Source organism: Pleurodeles waltl, chromosome 5, assembly GCF_031143425.1.
Source record: "Pleurodeles waltl isolate 20211129_DDA chromosome 5, aPleWal1.hap1.20221129, whole genome shotgun sequence".
Taxonomy (NCBI): Eukaryota; Metazoa; Chordata; class Amphibia; order Caudata; family Salamandridae; genus Pleurodeles; species Pleurodeles waltl.
The window spans coordinates 1,346,136,556-1,346,159,644 of record NC_090444.1 but is presented as its reverse complement, the minus strand read 5'-3'; positions in this window follow the sequence as shown (position 1 = coordinate 1,346,159,644).

Sequence of the window (23,089 nt, the reverse complement as noted above, 5' to 3'; positions counted from 1 at the left end):
CTGTCGAAGATCAGGTATCGAGTGATTCAACAGATAGAAAATGGCGGTCACGTCCGGGGTGGTAATGTCTGCGGCAGTGCGTATCATCACCGCCGGCGTACTTCATCATTGGCTCCTGGGACCCATAGGGTCCAATGTTAACCAATGCAGCATTGCGCCACGGTCTACGACCGCCTACTGCGACGTGTACAACGCCAGCGCAAATACCTCACATCCCATTGTCCCACTTTAGAGGTCAGGCAGCCACCATTTCAGGGGCCCACATGGCTTCATTTACTACTGCGTCACACATACCTAGGCCTACACTCAACACACATACAGGAAGAGTTTTGTATTTGGTGTCGTGTTCTGTGTAGCTGTGGGTACATACCTGGGAATTTGTTGACTCTGTGGTTGCAGTTGTCCTTCTTAGGCACCGTCAGCTGGGACATTTGAGGAGATGGCGGAATCCTCCGGTGTACCGACCACTGGTGGACCTGTTAACAATGGAGGAGCGACATTTGATCATCACCTACAGGTTTGACCGTGCCACAATCCAGGAACTGTGTACCCAGTTGGAGCCAGACCTGATCTCACCAATCCGACATCCCACAGGAATACTCCCTGAAGTTCAGGTGCTATCAGTGCTCCATTTCCTTGCAAGTGGATCATTTCAAACAACAGTGGCCATGGCATCAGGGATGTCCCAGCCTATGTTTTCCAACGTGTTGTCCAGAGTGTTGTCTGCCCTGCTGAAACACGTAAGGAGCTACATCGTTTTCCCTAAGGTGGAGGATTTGGCTACAGTGAAAGGTGACTTCTATGCCCTGGGACATATCCCCAACATCATAGGTGCTATTGATGGCACCCATATAGCTCTGTTCCCCCCACGCAGGAGTGAACAGGTGTACAGGAACCGGAAGAGTTATCATTCCATGAATGCACAGATGGTATGTTTGGCAGACCAGTACATCTCCCAGGTAAATGCTATGCTCCCTGGCTCAGAGCATGACGCCTACATCCTGCGGAATAGTAGCATCCCGTATTTGATGGGTCAACTCCAGAGGCACCGGGTGTGGCAATTATGGGACTCTGGTCACCCCAACCTGTCCTGGCTATTGACCCCAGTGAGGAATCCCAGGATCAGGGCAGAGGAACGCTACAATGAGGCCCATGGGCGGACTAGGAGGGTGATAGAACGCACCTTCGGCCTCCTGAAGGCCAGGTTCAGGTGCCTCCATATGACAGGTGGTTCCCTATTCTACTCACCAAGGAAGGTGTGCCAGATCATCATCGCCTGCTCAATGCTTCACAATCTTGCTTTGCGACGCCAGGTGCCTTTTCTACAGGAGGATGGTCCAGATGACGGTGTTGTGGCAGCTGTGGAGCCTGTGGACAGTGATGAGGAGGAAGCTGAGGAAGAAGACATAGACAACAGGGACAGTCATACAGCAATATTTCCAGTGACACACAGGTGAGAACAATTGTTTTACTATTACATTCACTTTCACACTTCTACCTCTATCCTGTCTGTCAATTAGTAGCAGTATTTGGTAACTGAGTTGTACATTTCCCTTACGGTTTCACAGGTGTGGTTAGCAACGTGTGTCATCTGCTTGCATCCTTCATGGACTTGTGATGTGTGACATAAGTATGTTGGCATTACATTTGAAAACGCATTTTGTCACTGTCATTGCTAATACACATTTTCCAAATCACAGACTGACTCCAGATTGTTTTGTGGTTCAAGGGTGTTTATTGAAGTGCTAATTATTGGAGGGGGTGGCAAAATGGTGATGGGTGATGGTGGAGGAATGTCCATGGCAGAGTCCAGTCTATATGTCTCACAGGTGCACTGCCCATATGGGCATAGGAAGTGGAACTGGGGCAGTTCCAATCTGGACAGGGTCACAAAGTGAGACAGTGGGAGGACACTCAGGGTGGTCTCATTACCTGGCGGGGGTCTTGCCATCTTGCTCTGTCCTGTTCCTGGATCTCAGGGACCGCTTGCGGGGTGGTCGTCCGTCTGCAGGGGGTGGGGTGCTGGTGTGGTGGTCCTGTGGCAGGGCGTCCTGTCCACTAGCGCCGGAGGAGGTGGTGGGCAGTTCATCGTCCATGCTACTGTCAGGGGCCCCTTGGAGTGCCACGGTGTCCCTCATGGTCTTTTGTATGTCCTTCAGCACCCCTACGATGGTGCCCAGGGCGGAGCTGATGGTTCTGAGCTCCTCCCTGAGCCCCAAATACAGTTCGTCCTGCAGGCGCTGGGTCTCCTGAAACTTGGCCAGGACCGTGGCCATCGTCTCCTGGGAGTGGTGGTATGCTCCCATGATGGAGGAGAGGGCCTCGTGGAGGGTGGGTTCCCTTGGCCTGTCCAACCCCTGTCCCACAGCAGCCTTCCCAGTTCCCCTGTGTTCCTGTGCCTCCGTCTCCTGGACCGTGTGCCCACTACCACTGCCCCCAGGTCCCTGTTGTTGTTGGGGTGGTGGGTTACCCTGGGTTCCCTGTAGTGGTGGACACACCGCTGATTGACGTGTCCTGGGTACGGAGGTGTGGGCCTGCTGGGTAGGTGCTGTGCTGGTGTTACCAGAGGGTGGAAGGTCAGTATTGGGCTGTGCCTGTGCAAGGGGAACTGACTGTCCTGAGGCCCATGATGGTCCGGGCTGGTCATCTTGATCCAGTTGGACAGAGCTGCTGTCGTCACTGTGGGCCTCTTCTGTGGGTGGAGTGGTGATGTCTGGACCCTCCTGTCTGGTGACGTTGGGTAGGGGTCCTGCAGGGGTATAAGAGCATGATTATTGCATGTGTGTGTCATGGTGTGCAATGGGTGGGTGTGCGTGTACCCCAATGCAAGCCTTCCTGTGTGGGGGCTTGTATGATGATGGTTGGGGGGTTGTTATGGGTATGTGCAGTGAGCATGCTTTAGAGCTGGGTGTCCATGCTTAGTTGTATCATGCAGGACTTGGTGTTGGGATGTGTGGTTTGTGTTATTAGTACATTAGTGAGGAGTTGGAGTGATAGGGGAGGGGGTGAGGGTGGGGGTGTGTGATAGCATGCAGGTAGGGTGGGGGATATGATAGTTAAGATTTGACTTACCAGTGTCCAGTCCTCCACCGACTCCTCCGAGGCCCTCTGGATGCATGATGGTCAAGACCTGCTCCTCCCATGTTGTTAGTTGTGGGGGAGGAGGTGGGGGTCCGCTGCCAGTCCGCTGAATCGCGATGTTGTGCCTGGAGACCACTGAACGCACCTTCCCCCGTAGGTCGTTCCACCTCTTCCGGATGTCCTCCCGATTTCTTGGATGCTATCCACAGCGTTGACCCTGTCGACGATTCTTTGCCATAGCTCCATCTTCCTGGCTATGGAGGTGTGCTGCACCTGTGCTCCAAATAGCTGTGGCTCTACCCGTAGGATTTCCTCCACCATGACCCTGAGCTCCTCCTCGGAAAACCTTGGGTGTCTTTGGCGTGACATGGGGTGGTGTAGGAGATGTGTGGGGTGGTGTATGTGTTGATGAGTGTGAGATGTGTGGTGGTGTGGGGTGTTTTGAGCGTGGATGTTGTATGGGTGATGGTGTTGTGTGCCTCTGTGTGGTGGGGTTGTCTATTGCTGTAGTCTCTCTCTGGCCTTCTTTCAGATTTTTGGGTCGTAGGGGTTTGTGGGTGATGTGGGTGTGTGTTTTATATTGTGTTGGGTGTATGGGAGTGGTGTTTGTATGTGTGTCAGGTGTGTGTATTTTGAATTGTCCAATGTGGCGGTGTTTTGGAGATGTGTGTGTATTTTGAGCGCAGTGGTGTGTACCGCCAATGGAATACCGCGTTTGAAAGACCGCCGTGTGGATTCGTAGCTCGTGATAGCATGGGCATGTTTCTGTTGGCATGACGGTGGAGGTTTTGATTTTGCCAGTCTATCACTGACCTTTGGTGTGGTGGACTTGTGTGGGTGTCTGAATTTCGGCGGATTCCGAGATGTAGGTCATAATAGCTGTGGCGGTATTCCGCGGCCGCAGCGGTGTATTGGCGGTCTTCTGCACGGCGGTAAGCGCCTTTTACCGCCAATGTTGTAATGACCCCCATAGTGTGGGAAAAGTGTGCCAACAATGGTTAAAATCATACTAGACGCGGTTAGAGAACACCTCAGTCTCCTGTCTAACACCACTGATTTACACGACTTCCTGTTAGGCCCCAGAACACCACGTAGGAAGCATCTCTTATATGCAGTATATAATGACATTTGGAAACTTTCCCAACAAGATGCTGCTGCCTGGTTAAGGCAAATAGATCAGGAAAATTTGAAAAAGGCATTAGCTGTTGTGGATAATGGGATTATCACCTTGTCCAACCGGATACATACCATAAATAATATTGTCTCTTCTGCTATAGACATTATACAATCAAATATGTCTTCTTTATACCATGGGCAGAGTCAGATCAGGTACATTATGCAGTTGGGTTGGACGCTTCAAACATTGAAGGCGGGTCACGTTCCCTGGCAGCATGTCAGTGCAAGGGAGATATTTTCTTCCTTTAATCTAACGCGACAACAACAACTAATGGCTAAGAAGGAAGAGACTTATGTCATGCTTAGGGCCATATTTATACTCCGTTTGCGCCGAAATAGCGTCTTTTTTTTGACGCAATTTCGACGCAAAACTAACGCCATATTTATACTATGGTGTTAGAGGCGAATAGCGCCAAAGCTCCCGGAATGTGCGTCATTTTTTAGCGTGAACCCCTTCCTTGCGTTAATGATATGCAAGGGAGGCGTTCCCGTCTAAAAAATGACTCCCAGGCCTTTACGTGGTATTTATACTCCCGGGCAAAAGAGACGCCCGGGAGTTGGCGTGGCTAAAAACGGCGCATTTGCGCCGCTTTTTAACGCCTGGGTCAGGCATGGCGTTAAGGGACAATTGGGCTCAAAATGAGCCCAGAGTGCCCTCCCCTGCCCCCAGGGACCCCCCCTGCCACCCTTGCCCACCCCAGGAGGACCCCCAAGGATGGAGGGACCCACCCCAGGGACATTCAGGTAAGTTCAGGTAAGTATAATTTTTTATTTTTTATATTTTTTTTGGGTGGCATAGGGGGGCCTTATTTGTGCCCCCCTACATGCCACTATGCCCAATGACCATGCCCAGGGGACAGAAGTCCCCTGGGCATGGCCATTGGGCAAGGGGGCATGACTCCTATCTTTACAATGATAGGAGTCATGTTGATGGGGGATGGGCGTCGAAAATAAATGGCGCAAGTCGGGTTAAGACGATTTTTTCGACGTAACCTGACTTGCCCCATTTTAAGACGCCCATGCGCCATTTTCCCCCTACGCCGGCGCTGTCTGGTCTACGTGGTTTTTTCCCACGCAAACCAGGCAGCGCCGGTCTGATTGCGCCGTCTAACGCCATTCCATAAATACGGCGCCCGCATGGCGCTTCAGAATGGCGTTAGACGGCGCAAAACTTTTTGACGCTAAACTGCGTTAGCGCAGTTTAGCGTCAAAAAGTATAAATATGGGCCTTAACATCTAGAAATTAGAAAAGTTGCCCTTTACTGTGGCAAAAATACCATCTGCTGAGTGGTTAATACATGGGGTTATTAATCTGCCTATTTCAGAACTTCAGTTCACCTCCTGTTTAAAATACATTTGGGTAGGCAGATATGAAAAGCTGGGAGATAGTTACATCAATGAGGTGTGGGAGCTTCCCTTCTCGTACAAATGCTTCAGTGGCATGAAAGAAGTCTTTCTTAGCGGCAGTGAATGTGAGACTTCAGTCAGCCACTCGATGGTTTGTAAACAGCTGTCCTTGCATGGGGCGTGTAATACGTCTGCTGCAAACTTGGCTTGTTATCTGAAGGGAGTTCCAGTCCCCTTGATTAGACCTTCGTTCCAGGTGCTTTCAAACGGCAGCTACGGCCTCTTCAATGGTGAAGGATGTTGTGGCATGCGGCCCGGAATAGTTTACGTTGTTTCGGTCTCTAAGGTCGTTACATGCTGCAGGAACGTACTCTTCCCCCCCCCCACTAAAATTAAGGAGGTAGCTGATATTTGGCCTCACATTGCTATTTTAAACGTGAATTTTGACAAGTTAAGCAGAATCAAGGCTTTACTGTTTCAAAAGCATGTCACCCTTACATCTGCTCGCAAGACCTACGCACTTCAAGTGGCAAGGTCATCAGCAGAAATACAGTCCCTGTTAAATACAAACTTTCCAAGACACTTTGGTGAGCTCGTTAGACGAATATTCAATGCGGCCAGTACAACTATAATCGCATATTTTTTCAAAGCTGTTGGTTCTGGTTTCATTTACACCTTCTCCTCCCTATTCGGTTTGATACCTTCAGTTATCCACTTAATTTTCTTTAGTAATTTCGGGAGATTTCCAATAACTTTGGCTTTATTAGCTGGCATCCTGCTGTTGCTGTTGTTTATGCACAGTGGCTGTCCCGCCACAAAGGAGAAATGACGGTGCTCCCATCAGGACAGCTGTGTCGTGAATGTATGATGCAGTATTTTGGAGCAACACTCTTGGAGCAATTGGAGTGTGGCTGGTCTTTGTCATTCAGACTGGTTTTGTATTGTGTGCAGCCGTGTTTCGGGCCTCTGGTGCTCTTTCGCACATGCACTGGAAATCTGTCTTTCACAGCAGCGCTTGCCTGCAGTAGACGCTGATCTGTTGATGTTCTCACTGAGGGTTCATTAGCGGACATGCGCATTGAGGTTGCGTTTGTTGCTTGAAGCTACTTATGAGTTACCCTTCCTGAAGGAAGTTGTTCACAACTCATCAATGGGCACACCACGGGATGCCACCTTGGTTGACACTGGGGCTACGGAGCACACCTGCTCCTTGATCCTTCTTGGTGAGGACTTTCCGATTTTAACATCGGCTGAAGTGGAAGATCTCCTATTCTCCATGACTCATACCTAGATTGGAACTTTTCTAAATTGACATGCCCTTTAAATTTGGTTATTTGCCACATGCTCATGTTTTAAATTGTCACGTAGGATGCTTGTGTGTCCCTTTAACTTGTCCGAATTGACTTTGCTTTTATATATATCTTAGGTTGAGCTTTTTAGCAATAAAATTCTAGCTTTGGATTTGAACCACTTTCAACCAACAAGGGGAGGGTGTTGTGTAGCCATTTTAGTTATAGCTCCATGCACGATATTTTAACATACCAGGCCGCTGTGCATTTTAACCTAGATATATTTTATTCGGCTTCACATTATTATTATTATTACAATAACCATTTTTACAGTCTTGTTTTATTTTCATCTATCTAAGTGTTTTTGCCTAGACTAGCACTCTGTTCTCAAACAAGACCTTCTTGGTCACTCTGTACTTCATTCAAGGCTGCAGTTCGGTACATTACCGGTGAACGTGGTAGAAGTTTAGTCTCCAACAGTCATAGAAAATACACATACTTACGTAGGAACATTTTCTCAGAACATCAGCTGTGTTATTATATAAACACTTCCTTGTCCCTTACATGTTAGAGGGAGATTCCAGCCAGGGAACCACGACTGTATGCTGATTGCTGAATGCTTTGTTACAGATGCTAACGCAGACCACAGGCCTTTGCTCAGGTATGGGGGTTGATGTCTTCCCAGGGAAACCTGAAAGGCAGAACCAGAGATTACCATGCTGTGCTCAAATTACAACTTAGATAGGAAATAGTCCATCAATCATAGTGACAATATGATAGCGTTGTTTTTATGCTTCACTCTTCTCGTCACAAATTTAATACTGTCATGTTGTGTCGTCCTGGTTATTGCAGCTCACTCTTTGCTATCTGAGATGGAGTCATTTTATTAAACTCATTATTGAAACATACACTGCCTCTGTTTGTCATTTATATATGAGACTGAATTGTAAATGAGAGAACCGGATGCAACCTGAGTGACCACGACTTCCCTGAGAAGCCTAGTATGTCATGCGCTCGGCTGCCCAATCATGACTATCTTTTGGTAGAGATGAGGCACTGCTAGTTAGCCGGAGCAAAACCCGGATTAGAGCGACAGGTGTCACCCGCAGTGGGTTAGATTCAGTCTCCCACACCGCGGACGATTCTGCTGCTCAAAATTTAGTAGTTTCATTAGAATAATGAAAACATACTCAACACAATGGTGTATCAAGATGAGGATCTAAGTTAAGGCCCGTATTTATACTCCGTTTGCGCTGAATTTGTGTCGTTTTTTTCGACGCAAATTTGGCGCAAAACTAACGCCATATTTATACTTTGGCGTTAGACGCGTCTAGCGCCAAAGTATTGGCAAATAACGTCATTTTTTTTGCGTGAACGCCTTCCTTGCGTTAATGAGATGCAAGGAAGGCGTTCCCGTCTAAAAAAATGACGGCGACGCAAATGCGTCGTATTTATACTCCCGGGCAAAAATCACGCCCGGGAGTTGGCGGGTCAAAAAACCCCGCATTTGCGCCACTATTTAACGCCTGGGTCAGGGTAGGCGTTAAGGGGCCTGTGGGCTCAAAATGAGCCCACAGGTGCCCTCCCCTGTCCCCAGGGACCCCCCCTGCCACCCTGCCCACCCCAGGAGGACACCCAAGGATGGAGGGACCCACCCCAGGGACATTCAGGTAAGTTCAGGTAAGTATTATTTTTTATATTTTTTTACTTTTTTTTGGGTGGCATAGGGGGGCCTTATTTGTGCCCCCCTACATGCCACTATGCCCAATGACCATGCCCAGGGGACACAAGTCCCCTGGGCATGGCCATTGGGCAAGGGGGCATGACTCCTGTCTTTACTAAGACAGGAGTCATGAAATGGCGTCTGGGCGTCGTAAAAAAATGGCGCAAATCGAGTTGAGGCGATTTTTTTGCCTCAACCTGACTTGCCCCATTTTAAGACGCCCTAACGTCATTTTTTCCCAACGCCGGCGCTGCCTGGTCTACGTGGTTTTTTTCCACGCAAACCAGGCAGCGCCGGTCTGCTTGCGCCGGCTAACGCCATTCCATAAATACGGCGCCCGCATGGCGCTTCAGAATGGCGTTAGACGGCGCTAAATTTTTTGACGCTAAACTGCGTTAGTGCAGTTTAGCGTCAAAAAGTATAAATATGGGCCTAAATATCTTGTTTGCAAAATCTTCACATCCAAAGTATCTGGTTCACACATGGCCATGTATCTGTTGGCTGGTGAATTTCTTAGGGTAACAAATGTGAAGGGACCATCAAAAAGTAATGACTCTCATACAACACATTGACATCCTTCATCAAAGTAATAGAGGATTACATACATGTGGCAAGTTGTCTACATTTGCTGCATCTCACTTAATCAAAGTCATTATTATACATTGCCTATATAGGCCAATACAGATGTCATACACTAGAAATAAACCTAGATCACAGTGATCAAGACAAGGTATCACAGTGTAATTACCACAAACAAATCTACATACCTATCATCAAGAAATGGTGTAAGAATCAAGCCCTATAAATACTGATTCAACAACATTGCAATTTCACAAACATAAATGTTTTGAAACAAACTTTACTGTACAGGTCTCTTTTACCAAATCAGTCTATCAAACATAAATAGGTTTCATAAAGAAAAGAGCCATATTTTTCTTTCTATGTGTCATTATAAGTTCATCCTGAAAACCTGCCATTGTGAAAACAATACCTGAAGGATGAATATTCCAGAATGAAAGATTCATGTCAGATGTCAAACAATGGAAACACTTAGGTCCTGATTTCTACTTTTTGGTGCAAAACTGCACTGATGCTCTCACCATTTCTGAGCACCGGCCAGGCACCATAATTATGAAATGTGCAAAGGGTAGGCTAGCGTAAAAAAAGATTATTTTTAGCTGGGTGGGGCTGGCGGTATGGAACAAGGGGGTTTTGCACGAAAAAATGACATTAGGCAGGTTAGAGTAAAAAAAAAAAGACCCTAACCAGCCTAGCATCATTTTCTGATGCAAAACCATCCATACCACATGACTCCTGTCTTAAAAAAGACAGGAGTCATGCCCACCACCCCAATGGCCAGTGCAGGGGACTAGAGTCCCCTGGGCATGGCCATTACATCCAGTGCCATATAGGGGGGGCCATTTTAGGCCCCCCAAGGGCACTTTAACGAAAAAATAAAATCCTTTCCTGTACTTATCTATACTTACCTGGAATGGGGTCCCCCATCCTCTGCTGTCCTTCTGGTGTGGGTGAGGGTGTCCCTGGGGACTGGGGAGGGCACCTGTGGGCTTATTCCATGGTGTTCCACCATAGAAATAGGCCCACAGGTCCCCTAACGCCTGCTCTGACCCAGGTGTTAGGGGACCTAGCACCATTTTTTGACCCCTCCTCCCCCCTGTGCGTGATTTTAGCATGGGGATAAATATGGCCCTATGGCCATAGAGTCATTTTTTGCACAGGAACGCCTACTTTGCATCTCATTGATGCAAAGTAGGTTTCCACGTCCAAAAAATGACTTTAACTCCATAAATTTGGCACTAGATGGGTCTAGCGCCAAAGTATAAATATGGAGTTAGTTTTGCACCGAATTTGCGTAAACAAAAAAATGACACAACCTCGGCCCAAAACAAGAATAAATATGCCCCTTAGAGTCTGACATAGAGTTTGGGGGGCTGGTTACTCCATCACATATGTGACGGATATTCCATCCGCCGAATTACAATGTCCATAGGATAGAATGAAATTGTAATATGACAGAAGGGATATCTGTCACATGTGTGAAACCCTAATTCTGATGGATACAACTACCTGTGGATTCCTCACTCATTGAATTTTCCCCCTGCGCCAGCTTCCGACGGAAATTTTCTTCCTAGCTTCTGCACGTCGAAGAGGATGTCACAATTGCCCACGTGACGCCGTCTGACGTCATACAGGCAATAAGAGGTCCTCGCCGGCGTGCTGACGTCAGTTCCCTTTTTTCCGTGCCTTCAAACGACAGTTATTCTTCGAGGGAGCTACTGTTTCTACTCTGCGTAGTTACAGTTACTGTTTCTTTCTTTGAGATGTCTCAACGAAAGTCGGGATTTAAGCCCTGCACCGAGTGCGGAGGCAAGATGTCGGTGACAGACCCACATGTGGATTGCTTGTGGTGTCTGGGCTCCGACCACGACGTGGAGAAATGTAATTCCTGTCAACGTATGAATCAAAAAGCATTGAAGGAACGGGAGGTGAAGCTCTTTTTGGCAAAGTCCAAAAAGAAGGAGAAGCGGCATCGGCGCAGATCATCATCATCATCATCATCATCTCACCGGTGTCACCGTGACTCCCGGCGCAGTCGTGAATCTCGGTGCCGGGCGAGTAGAGAGCGTTCACGCTCAAGGTCGCCTTCGGTTCGGCGCCGAAAGACATGGGAGGTTAGTCCCACCATCACTCCTCAGCCACAGATGCCTCCCGCATCACCGACTTCGTCTTCGACTCCACCATCTGTTTTTGAGGTTCCTCAATAGGATCAGGAGTTCTCACCCGCTTCTCAGACGCCGGGGCCGGCGCTGTTGTCACCTCGAGCACAGGCTCTGCAGTATCTGGCTTTCCTGGCTCCAGGTGCTGACAGTTCCGCATTTCTAAATGCGATGTTTGCCATTTTTCAGCAAATGGCTCCAGGTGGTGCACCGGCTGGTCCTTTGGGGCCATTGGCCTTTAATATGGGTGCTCCGGCTCCTTTACGTTCGGCACCTTTCATGCCCTTCCTTCCTATGGGAGGTGCTGGTTCGGCGCCGGTTCCCTTGGCGTCGTCTTCACAACCTGCGACGCCAATGAGATCTGCTGTTCCGGCGCCAGAGAGTTCTTCTCCTGTACATCCTTTACCTCGGTCGGCGCCGAAGAAGTCCACGGCGCCAATGGATCCGGCATCTGATGGATCGGAGGATTGGCGTCAGGCATCGACGTCGGCGGACGCCCAGTCGATGCCAAGGATCGAAGCCAGACTTCATTCAAGGAGGCTAGCTCTTCGCCTTCTTGGGGAACAAGAATATTGAAAGCAGGCCCTGGAGGATGGGGAGATTGAAGAACCTCTGGGAGATCTCCAGGGTTTGGATACGGCGAGTGGTTTAGACACTTCTCCAGAGTGGGACTTAACATCTCCTGGAGAATATACAGAGGAGGCTGCTTCTTTCCACTCTGTTATAAGAAAAGCAGCTGACTTTTTGGACCTTCCTTTCCAGTGTCTGAATCAAAGCCTAACTTATTGACGGAGATGTTACATCCTGCTTCAGCAGTTGCAGAGCCACTTTTGCCATTTAATGAGGCTCTTCTGGACCCGATTTTAGAGATCTGGAAAAAGCCAGTGTCATCTTCGGCTGTTAATAGAACAGTGGCGCTCAGGTATCGTGTGGCTCCTGCGGATCCAGAAAGCCTGGTTGTACAGGCTTCATGTTCATCTCGCACTGCTCCAGGTTCTTTTCTGGGTGTGCCCTCAGACAGGGACTCAAAGAAGATGGACCAGTCTTCCAAGAAAGCATTTTCATCTTGCAGTATGACTCTCAAGTCCACCAATGGGCAGGTACATCTACGCCCTTATGGAGGAGATCAAGTAGTCTCATTCGGAAGTGCCTCAGAAGGTGTTGAACCTTGTTTCTGATGCTCAGGCTGCGGTGACCCAAGTAATCCAGTCAGGGCTGGACACGACTGACTCTGTGGCCAGAGCTATGGGCACTACTGTTGCTACAAGGAGACAGGCCTGGCTTCGTTCTTCTGGATTTTCATCCGATGTTCAGTCAGCCCTGTTGGATCTCCCCTTTGATGGGGATAAGCTTTTTGGATCAAAGGCAGACTCAGCCCTTGAAAGATTTAAGGAGAGTAGAGCCACAGCAAAATCGTTAGGCTTGCAAGCCTCCTCTTCTGCTTCTTCTAGGCTGTTCAGAAGAATTAGGGGGTTTGGTCGTTGCTCCTCATCCTCCTTTCAGGGCAGATTTCAGCAGCAGGCCGCCACTGCCCTACCCTATAGGTCATACAGGGGGAGGGGTAGGGTCCGAACCAGAGGAGCCGCCCAGCAGCACTCTGCCTCTTCCTCTTCCTCTGGAGGGGTGCAGCATGGGAAGCAGCATTGTGGGGAAAGGCTATGCCCTTCCCTTTCAGGAGTTTCCACCCCCCATCCCGCCCCGTCCATCCTTCTGTTCAGAAGAACATCTCCTGTTACTAGAACAGGAGGTTCTAGTCCTCCTTTCAAAGGGTGCAGTGGAGTTGGTTCCAGAGCAGGAAAGGGGTCAGGGTTGTTATTCAAGATACTTCCTAATCCCCAAGAAGGATGGTCGGTTGAGACCAATCCTGGACCTGAGGATTTTGAATTGGTTCCTCAAACAGGAAAAGTTCAAGATGCTGACCCTAGCTCAGGTGCTTTTGGCGTTGAACGAAGGAGATTGTATGGTGTCTGTCGACTTGCAGGATGCTTACTTTCATATCCCGATACTAAAGTCGCACAGGAAGTATCTCCGGTTTGTGGAGGGATAGCAGCACTATCAGTTTGCGGTCCTTCCTTTTGGTCTTACTTCAGCACCTCGAGTCTTCACGAAGGTGATGGCGGTGGTTGCAGCAGAGCTCAGAAGGAAGGGGATAGCGGTATTTCCTTACCTAGACGATTGGTTGATCAAAGCCAAGTCTCCGGAGCTCGTGCTGCGTCACCTGCAGTCGACAACCCAGTTGTTGTTCGATCTGGGCTTTTCGGTGAATGTGCCCAAATCTCACATAGAGCACTCTCAGCGCCTCCTGTTCATAGGGGCAGTACTGGACACAACATTGAATCGTGCCTTTCCTCCGCCTCAGCAGATTCAGGACATTCAGGCGTTGGTTCCAATGTTTCAAAGTGGAGCAGTCATTCCAGTCCTCAAGGTCCTTCGTCTGCTCTGTCTGTTCGCTTCTTGCATTCTGTTGGTCACTCATGCTGGCAGGCACATGAGGGCTCTTCAGTGGTGCCTCCGAAAGCAGTGGTCTCAGCACAAAGGGGATCTCGAGGGATCGGTAAAGATCTCCAGAGAGGCTGCAGTGGATTTAAGATGGTGGGTTGCGGACGGCAATCTTTCCCAAGGAAGGCCATTCTCGCTGCCTCCTCCAGTGGCCACAGTGATAATGGATGCTTCCACTCTAGGGTGTGGAGCTTATCTGGGGGACCTGGAGGTCAAAGGTCATTGGTCTCCAGTGGAACAGATGTTTCACATAAATCTATTGGAATTGCGGGCGATACGTCTGGCTCTCAAGGCCTTCCTTCCTTCCCTTCACGGTCAGTCGGTTCAGGTCCTGATGGACAGCACTACCACGATGTGGTATATAAACAAGCAGGGAGGAGTAGGGTCATACCATCTCTGCAGAGAAGCTCTGCGGCTATGGTCCTGGGCAAGAGACCATAGGGTTTGCTTGGTAGCAAACCATCTGGCCGGAGTCTTGAACGTGCGTGCGGACAGTCTCAGTTGGCACTTCTCGACCGATCATGAGTTGCGTCTTCATCCAGACCTAGTACGGCAACTCTTCCAGATGTGGGGAATCCCTTGGGTAGATCTTTTTGCCACTCGGGAGAACACACACTGCCCGTTGTTCTGCAGCCTCCAGTATCTGGTGCAAGGAACGTTGGGGGACGCGTTTCAGATGCCCTGGTGCGACCAGTTGCTCTACGCGTTTCCCCCCATACCTTGATTCCTTGGGTTCTGAGGAAAATTCGTCAAGACCGGGCCCAAGTCATATTAATAGCTCCGGATTCGCCAAGGAGGGTGTGGTATTCAGATCTTCTCCAACTCTCTCTGTGCCCCTCGCTCCGTCTCCCTCACAGGGCAGACCTCCTCTCTCAATCGCAGGGGCAGGTTTTACACCCCCACCTACAGAGCCTGCACCTTCATGCCTGGAGATTGAACGGGGCAACCTGAGTTCCTTTTCTCTCTCACCTGAGGTAGTGGATGTTATTTTATCGGCCAGGCGACACTCCACTAAATCTATCTACGCTAGCAAGTGGGCTAAATTTGTGTATTGGTGTGGAGAGAAGCTAATTGATCCCTTACGTGCCCACTTATCGGATATCTTGTCTTTTGCGTTGTCCCTGGCACAGAGGGGGTGTGCAGTTGCTACAGTTAAGGGCTATTTGTCAGCTCTGTCAGCCTTTCTGTGTCTGCCTGACCAGCCTTTTTTATTTTAATCTCCTTTAGTATTGAGGTTTTTAAAAGGCCTCACTAATAGATATCCTCCCATTCCTTTCATTATGCCTCAGTGGGATTTGAACCTAGTCTTAACGTTTCTTATGGGCTCACTGTTTGAGCCGATGCATTCTTGCCCTATAAGATTTTTGGTTTTAAAGACTGTTTTCCTTGTTGCGATTACTTCAGTTAGAAGAGTGAGTGAGCTGCAGGCTCTTTCTGTTAAGCCCCCGTATACATCCTTCTATGGGGATAAGGTGGTGTTGAGGACCGAGGCTGCTTTCTTGTCGAAGGTTGTTTCACCCTTCCATATAGGTCGGTCTATTACTCTCTCCTCTTTTTATCCTCCACCTCATCCTTCAAAAGAGGAAGAAAGACTGCATCGTTTGGACCCGAGAAGAGTGCTGAGCTTCTTCGTAGACAGAACGAAGGAGTTTAGATTGGAGGATCAACTCTTCATCAGGTACGTGGGAAAGAGGAGAGGAAGGGCAGTCTACAAGAGAACACTCTCCAGGTGGGTCATTCTTTGCATTAAGCTGTGTTATTCTCTGGCAAAGAAAGAACCCCCTGATGGAATAAGAGCTCATTCCACCAGAGCTAAGTCGGCCTCTTCGGCCTTGGCTAGGGGTGTTCCTGTGGTTGACATCTGCAAGGCCGCAACTTGGTCATCCCTCCACACTTTTGAAAAGCATTATTGCTTGGATTCGGAGGTTAGGAGGGATGGCCATTTTGCACGGTCGATGCTGCAGGAGTTTTTGGTTTGACCATTCAGGCACCCTCCACCGAGAGCAGAACTGCTTTGGGACTCTAGTCAATGAGTGAGGAATCCACAGGTAGTTGTATCCATCAGAAGAACAAGTTACTTACCTTCGGTAATGCCTTTTCTGGTGGATACACTAGCTACCTGTGGATTCCTCACGGTCCCACCCGCCTCCCCGTTGCCTGTCTGGTCTTACCAAGTTATCCTTGGCTGAGCTCCTGTTGGTAATATGTTATTTTCATATGTAAATGTGTATATATTTATGTATATTTATTTAAAAAATAACAATAATAATAATAATAATGAGATTTGTGATGACGCTTTATATAGTTTATATGTATATATTTTTGCGTAGTTACATATTTATGCTGATGTTTTATCTATTTGATTTAATTAAATGTTGTGGTATAAGATTTTATTGAAGCATTTGTTTCAATTGTTTATTTATATTTTGTTGGTATTTGCCTGTTCGTCTCAGAAGCACGTAAAAAATGTTGGTACTGACGTCAGCACGCCGGCGAGGACCTCTTATTGCCTGTATGACGTCACACGGCGTCGCGTGGGCAATTGTGACGTCCTCGTCGACGTGCAGAAGCTAGGAAGAAAATTTCCGTCGGAAGCTGGCGCAGGGGGAAAATTCAATGAGTGAGGAATCCACAGGTAGCTAGTGTATCCACCAGAAAAGGCGTTACCGAAGGTAAGTAACTCGTTCAACAGGCCCTTGATAAATAGCTGGGCATGCAAATCATTAAACAACTATGTAGGACCCTGGCAGACCATATAGGCAACCATGCCCATCATAATTCAAAATATGTCAAATTGATTTGTGAGTGTCAAACTTATTGTCACTATTCCAAACCACAGTTCTTAATATGGCTGCAAGAGACTCTCATCTAAACTTTGAGACATTGAACACACATAGATCCCAATTAAAAAAAATAGAAGATACAAATAGACACATTTGCTTGCCAATCATCTGTCTAAACATGTAAACTTTCATGTTGATGTGCTGTAGCCCTTACATACTGTACAAGTAACAAAACGATTCAAAAACTCAGTGTTAGAAATGGGGTCTTTGGTTGACAGTCAGGTTACCCCCTGTTCAAGCAAGGACCTTCACTCTAGTCAAGGTAAAAGAGAATCATTCTCAGCTAACCCCTGCTTACCCCCTTGGTAGCTTGGCAGAGCAGTAGGCTTAACTTCAGAGTGCTAGGTGTAAAGTATTTGTACCAACACACACAGTAACTTAATGAAAACACTACAAAATGACACAACACCAGTTTAGAAAAATAGGAAATATTTATCTAAACAAAACAAGACCAAAATGACAAAAATCCGACATACACAAGTCAGGTTTTTTTAAAGATTAAACTCAAACTAGCACTTAGAAACACAAAGGCCCATATTTATACTTTTTCAGTGCTGCATTTGCGTCATTTTGTGATGCAGAAACGGCGCAAACTTGCAAAATACAATTGTATTTTGTAAGTTTGCACCATTTTTGCATTAAAAAGCGGCACAAATGTGGCGCTAAAAAAGTATAAATATGGGCCAAAATGCTTCAATGAGGTATTAACAGGGCATCGTGACGAAGTCGTTCCCAACAATCCGACACCAGCGGCGCTGGACACAGAGTTGCGTAGACTCCCAGGTACAGTATCTTTGGTGAAGAGTGAAAACAGCCGATGTGCGAAGTCGGGGATCGCGGCGTCTGTGTGAAATGTTGAATCCTCGCACTTTGAGCGGCGTCGGTTACGACGTGGTGTGGTGACTTCTACAGAGCCGTGGACTTCGGCGGGGCTGCAGTGATGTTTGCCCTGTGAATGTCGTCGCATTCCAACGAAGATCATAGAGTTGGTTGTAGGCGGCGTCACCGGATTCAGCAGCAACGTTGGTCCGGAGTCGTCCGTAAGTCGATTTCCTTGAATTTCCACTAGCTTTCCTTTAAAGGGCCCAGGGACTGGATAGGGCACCACTTGTCAGAGCAGGAGTCTCTCCAGAGACTCCACGTGCTGGCAGAGAGAAGTCTTTGCTGTCCCGGAGACTTCAAACAACAGGAGGCAAGCTCTAAATCAAACCCTTGGAGAGTTCTTCTCAAGATAGAAGGCACACAAAGTCCAGTCTTTGCCCTCTCACTCTGGCAGAAGCAGCAACTGCAGGATAGCAGCACAAAGCACAGTCACAGACAGGGCAGCTCTTCTTCCTCAGCTCTTCAAGTCTTCTCCTGGCAGAGGTTCCTTTTGTTTCTGGAAGTGTTCTAAAGTCTGTGGTTTTGGGTGCCCTTCTTATACACAGTTTCTCCTTTGAAGTAGGCCTACTTCAAAGTTAAGTATCTTTTGAATGTGAAATCCTGCCTTGCCCAGGCCAGGCCCCAGACACTCACCAGGGGGTCAGAGACTGCATTTTGTGAGGACAGGCACAGCCCTTTCAGGTGTAAGTGACCACTCCTCCCCTCCCTCCTAGCACAGATGGCTCATAAGAAAATGCAGACTACACCCCAGCTCCCTTTGTGTCACTTTCTAGTGTGAGGTGCAACCAGCCCAACTGTCAAACTGACCCTGACAGGCAATCCACAAACATGCAGAGTCACAGAAATGGTAGAATCAAGAAAATGCTCACTTTCTAAAAGTAGCATTTTCAAACACACAATCTTAAAATCAACTTTACTAAAAGATGTATTTTTAAATTATGAGCTCAGAGACCCCAAACTCCACATGTCCATCCGCTCCCAAAGGGAATCTACACTTTAATCAGATTTAAAGGTAGTCCCCATGTTAACCTATGACAGGGACAGGCCTTGCAACAGTGAAAAACTAATTTAGCAATATTTCACTGTCAGGACATATAAAACACATTGCTACATGTCCTGCTTTAACCATACACTGCACCCTGCCCTTGGGGCTACCTAGGGCCTACCTTAGTGGTGTCCTACATGTAGGAAAAGGGAAGGTTTAAGCCTGGCAAGTGGGTACACTTGCCAAGTTGAATTTGCAGTTAAAAACTGCACACACAGACACTGCAGTGGCAGGTCTGAGACATGATTACAGAGCTACTTGTGTGGGTGGCACAACCAGTGCTGCAGGCCCACTAATAACATTTGATTTACAGGCCCTGGCACCTCTAGTGCACTTTACTAGGGACTTACTAGTAAATCAAATATGCCAATCATGGATAAATCAATTACATACACAGTTTGTAAAGGAGCACTTGCACTTTAGCACTGGTTAGCAGTGGTAAAGTGCCTAGAGTAACACAAACAGCAAAATCAGAGTCCAGCACACATCAACAACCTGGGGAACAGAGGCAAAAAGTTAAGGGAGACCACACTAAGGATGAAAAAGTCTAACACTCAGCACCATGCATGTGTAAAGCAATGTACAACAAAAAACTGGAACGTATCAGTGTCAATTAAAATAAAATGTATTTCATAAAGCCAGCATACAAATGATACATATGTTGTAATGTTGAATGCACAAAGAATGCAATTATTGATTTCTAATTTCAGCTGACCAGGGGCATGGTTTGTAGCCATGGCTGATGACTCCATTCACCGATCCACATACAGATGGGCTGAAGAAGTACAACGCATCTCTGTCCATAAAGCTGCAACATGGTGGAGCGCATGTTTGGGGTTCTCAAGTCACACTTTATGTGCCTTGATAAGACAGCTCTATTCACCTGCTATGGTGTGCAAAATAACTTTCGTTTTTTCAATTTTGCACAACATACGTGTAAATTCCAGTGTGCCATGGGACTATGAGGGAAAAATCCACATGATCATGAAGAGGCAGAAGATCCTGAGGGTGAGATTGTTCACACAATGGAGGTCGACGGAGATACAACTAAGTTGTTGAAAACATTTTTGCTCAGTAAAATGGAAATTAAATCAATAATGACAGAAACTATGTCAATTTATCATATAATAAAAATGTGTTTTGAACTCATGCATTGTGTGGTGTATGTGTGAATGCTAATGTACCTATATAGTCCCTCACATATTGTCAACTAGATGTCAACCTCAACATGTATAACATGTTTTTATTAATATTATTAATCATAGGGGCATAGATCCAACTCAGAACAATTCAACATAACAAGTCAATTGTCTTTCTGGGTTATAATCCATCAAAGTGTGAAATGTGGCACTCAGTTTATGATGGATCACAAATCTCCCAACAAGTCAGTCCCTGAGACAATCTTATACTTGATGTGTGTATCATATATGGATTAGCATACTGAGTGACAGCATTTTGCTGGTGTACATGTTGTAGAAGATAACATCACATCACAAATCATGGGAGTTATTTGTCATGGCCAGAGGCCTAGTCTAAGGTGTAAATGTGAAAATTACATGTGTAAAGAATGCATTAATGCATGTGTGGGGATACACACTCCAGGTCACACCTAGCACCTTCCCTGGGCATATTGATGTAAATCCCACATCTGGCCACAATTGACAAAGTACACGTTTCCCATGCCTTTCACACCAATTCAAGGAAGGTCAAAGGCCTGTAACAAAAATTTAAAAACCAATGGAGTAGCAGTGTGTGCTTTAACCAGAGAAGTCAGACGAGGGAGATGTTTACCAACCATCACATCACATCACATCTGGAAGACAGAGATGGTTAATGCATGGAGCGTACATGTAAACCTTCAAGCTTTAAGCACAAATGGAGGAAAACATACCCAATTTCATTCAACATGGTGCAATGGAGGCGTAGGGTAGGATTTTTCCCATGCATGGAAAGAGTAGTCTACCCCTCCTCTGAGTACCCAACTGCATAACGACATGTGGCTCTCTAATACTGGTATAATAACAATTTGGAACATTGAATATGTGTTTTTGCTATCACATAGGCCTGGGGTATGGATTGCTGTACGCTACCACCAGAAGGGCCACACACAGACCTGCCCTCATAGTAAATCTATGCTACTGCCTTTGACAAGAGTAAGGCAGAGCTAAAGTTGGGGTGGCAGCATGCTGTGTAGTGAACAGTAGTAGGTAACATGACCATTTAACCCTGGTTCACTGCAGTAAGGCCTTCTAGCTCACTCACTTCTTAGAATGTTCTGTTGCTGTGTGTTAACTCGCCCCAGCCCAACATCATTTTGATCAGGAAATGTGAGCATGGTAAAACCATGTGCAGAATACATGTGCCTATGCAGGACATACACAACACTTAGATTGTAATATGGAACAGTATGCACAAGGTTGAAGTGTGTGCTGGTACTGTGTGCTCTATGTGACACACTCTAGTATAGCATAAAGGTATGGTAGTGCTGAACAGTGTGGGCAGACTGAATGTGTGCTGCATGTCAGAATGCTGGTGGTAGAACAATTAAAGTGTGTATTACAGTACCAAGCACTGATTGTGTTGTGACTGCTCACTGAGTGCAGACGTGCCTGCACTGCTACATAATATGGAGGAACTTGGGTTCCTTTTTGGGGAAGGTCATGGATGCCTAGGGAAAACATGAGGGGTAGAGAAATCCCACCAGACCAAGGGGCATATTTATACTTTGTTTGCGCTGAAATAGCATCATTTGTTTTATGCTATTTCAGTGCAAACATAACTCCATATTTATATTTTGATGCTAGACCCGTCTAGCATCAAAATATTGGAGTTAAAAAGTAAGTTTTTGCCTGTGGAAAACTACCTTGCATCAATGAGATGCAAGGTAGGCATTCCCGGGCAAAAAATGACTCTAAGGCCCAGGCGTCTTATTTATCCTCCTGTGCAAAAATGGAGAACGGGAGGGAGGCAGGCCTAAATAATCGTGCTAAGCTTGCTTAGCGCCATTATTTAACACCTACGTCAGGGCAGACGTTGGGGGGCCTGTAGGCCCATTTCCATGGTGGAACACCATGGAATAGGTGCACAGTTGCCCTCCGCAGGCCCCAAACACACCCCCGCCCACACCAGAGGAACAGCGGAGGATGGGGGACCCCATCCCAGGTAAGTATAGGTAATTAAAGGTAAGTATTTTTGATTTTTTTTTAAAGTGCCACTGGGAGCCCTAAAATGGGCCCCTATACATGGCACTGGGTGCATTGACCATGCCCAGAGGACCCTCATCCCCCGTGCTGGGCATTGGGGTGCTGGGCATGACTTCTGTCTTTTCTAAGGCAGGAGTCATGTGGTATGGTAGGTTTAGTGTCAAGAAATGACTCTAGGCTGGTTAGAGTAATCTTTTTTTACTCTAACCAGCCTAATGTCATTTTTTGGTGCAAAACCCCCTTGTCCCATACTGCCACCCTGACCCGGCTAACGTCATTCTCCATGACGTTAGCCCACCCTTTGCGCCAGATTGCGCCATTCCATAAATAAGACGCTCGGCTGGCATCTTGGAATGGCTCTAACCAGCAGTATACTTTTTGACGCTAAACTGCGTTAGTGTAGTTTAGCGGCAAAAAGTATAAACCAGGGCCCAAGTTTTATAGTCCCGCAAAGCTGCAAGCTGGGTGGGACATACACTGGAGCATGGGCAAGCCAGGCTGTCCTTGTGCTTTCCCAGGTCTGTTTTGATTCAGGCATAGATCTTAAGGAAGGAGCCTTGACACAACTCAAGATAAGAGAGATTGGACTTGAAAGGGAATGAAAAAAGAGTGCAGTAGAGGGCCCTGGAGTAATCTCCTAATGCACATATGACTGTGACTGACATCCAGGTGTGTACCCTTCGAACTCATATGAATATTTCTGTCGGATTTATCAGATTAGGAGTCCTGTCTGCTGTGACGGACATCCTTCAGGAGGAAGAAGAAAGGGAAGAGAAAACCATTTGAAACAGGCAGAACCTCAACATACAAACTCAAATACTCAAACACAAATGTACTTATTGTGTTATGTAAATAACCATAAGCAGGGGAGTTTGGGTTAGAAAAAATTGTCATGTGCTGAACAGCCAGCTGTGCTGTGTGAGAAAGGGAAGCTCTGCAAGCCTTCTGTCTGTGACCAGGACTAGGTGCCTAGCCTACTAGTCTCCTTTCTGGGTGAGTGGACATCACCCAGGGAAACCAAGACCACCTGTACTGGAACCTGGAGCACCAGTGCCTGGCTTCTTGCCAAGACTGGTGTGCCCATGAGGGATAGGAGAGCTTTGAACAGAGAAAGCTCTAAGAGGGGTCTGGATGCGAGTGTCTCCCAGCAAGGTGTGAGGAACTATGCACCACTGATTGGACTATTGCATATGTATGGATGTTGCCAGCAACACTGTATCCCAGGTGGGGCTACCCAGGGTGCTGAAGACAAAGGTCCAGGTT